Here is a 1,983-nt window from a genome sequence, read left to right on the forward strand (position 1 = left end):
CTGATCATCCTGGCCAGCCCTCCAGGTTGGGGTGTGGTTTTGGGAGGTGTCCTAGAGATCTGGGATGGGATGAAGGATATGGTAAAAGAGTACTGGTAGAGCAGGGCTAGGAAAAAAGTCTCCAGCCACTTGCTGGTAAGGAATCATCCTTTGGATGGGGCTCTGCAGTGGCAGAGGGCAGAAGCATTACTGGGACAGGGACTCTGTGGTTTGCAGATTTGGGTGATGGAGTGGGGGAAATAAACTCAATAGCTGAGGGTGAAAGGTGGCTGCTCAGCAGGGCTTCACCTCCTCATGACTCAAATGCAAGCAAGGCTGTCCCTTGCCCATCCTCAAGCCACCTCTTCTTCAGCCTCCCCTTCTCCAACCCCAACCTCAATTTCTCCATCCCCAACCTCCTCCTCTTATCTCCAGCCTCCCAGCTCCTTCTGCCTGCTCTGCACTTGGGAGAAGCTTTCTGTTGGTAGTCACACACTGTGCTGCCATGGGCTCGACTTGGCTCCACAAACCCCAGCCCTACAGAACACCGAGCTCGGTGCTATTGAGCTCAGAAGCAACCTTCTGCTTCCAACCTTGAGCCAGGAGGATGAAGAAGGGAGGCTCCACTTCTCCTTTTCATACCCAGACTGAAGAAGGCAGGGGAACCTGAAAACACCATCTGCCGAAATCAGAGCAGATTTCTCACCCCCTGATCAAGACACGGGGCAAAGGACATGACCTAGATTTTGATGGCAGCATTTAATATTTCCCTGCAAGACAAGCCAGCCCAGTTTCCTCTCCCTCCTGCTCCTCAGCTGAGCTGGCCCGCTGCCTTCCCAGGGCTTAGGAGCTGGTGTGGCGGGGATGGAGGGGAAAATGTGACAGTGCAGCCTCCTCGGGAGCCCGGCTGTGCTGCTGATTCATTCGCTAATCGCCTAAGCCCCGGCAGCCGGCTCGCTCTGGCGGGAGCTGCGTCGGGAAGCATCTGCTTCCTACTTGTGGTGCACCGGAACGGGGGATGCACGTCGGGACCACCCTCCAGACGGGGAAGGGAGAAGGACCACTCATTGCTCAGCATGCAACATAGACCAGGGCAGAGGGCGCGGGATAGGGTACAGCGCCTCAAAACCACCGCAGCAAGAGGTGAAGGGCTTGGGAAAGTCTTTCATGTTACAGCTAGTGGGAACCGGCTGAGCAGATCAGAAGCGCTCAAGAAAGACAATCGAAGAGGAGAAGACCAGTCCTGCCACTGCTCTCTTCGGAACCCAGAGGGGCGTTTTGCCAGCCTGAGTGGTCCAATGGCCCTTGCAAAGGGACAATGCTCTCTGGGATGCTTCAAGAGGTCGTTGGTGTAATCGTGTGGATATAATTTGATTATTCCTCTCTAGATGTTTAGCATCACAAAGGGACAAGCTGCCTCCAAGCTGAGTCCTTGTAGCCACTGCTCTGAAAGTGCTCGGGGGGGAAGAAGGCTCACAAACTCGAGCTGAAGGAGCTGCAGCCTGGTTGATGGTATCAAAAACGTCCTGTCTCAGTTCTCTGCTGTCTCCCCAGCTGCTGGCTGTGCCTGTGTCAGGAGTAAAGCAGACTGCCAAGTGCACATGAGGGGTCCTCTGTACCCACACTGCAGCCCAGGTGTCAGAAAGATCACAAAAGCTTTTTTAAACTCTCCTTTGAAGGACTCACTTGCCTGGACCTGAGATACTGGTGGTCCACTTGATTCACTCCATGCTTTGTCTAACAGGGAGGCACTGTACAGGGAAAAACTCAGACAGCTCCTGGTGCAGTTTTTTCAGATGTGAAGGTCAACCTGAACACTATGAAGGTGTTGCAAAGGATTTACCAAGCCATCTGTTTCCCCAAGGAGGAGTGTGGGGTGCTGTTAATTTAATTGCCTGGATGTGAAACATTCTCCCAGCAGCAAATAGGCTGGGCCCTTCTGGAGTAGATGCAAAGCCCAGATACTGCTTTTGCTCCAGGGCACATGAAAATTCATTTGCTTTC

This window comes from Indicator indicator, chromosome 23 (assembly GCF_027791375.1).
Source record: "Indicator indicator isolate 239-I01 chromosome 23, UM_Iind_1.1, whole genome shotgun sequence".
Taxonomy (NCBI): Eukaryota; Metazoa; Chordata; class Aves; order Piciformes; family Indicatoridae; genus Indicator; species Indicator indicator.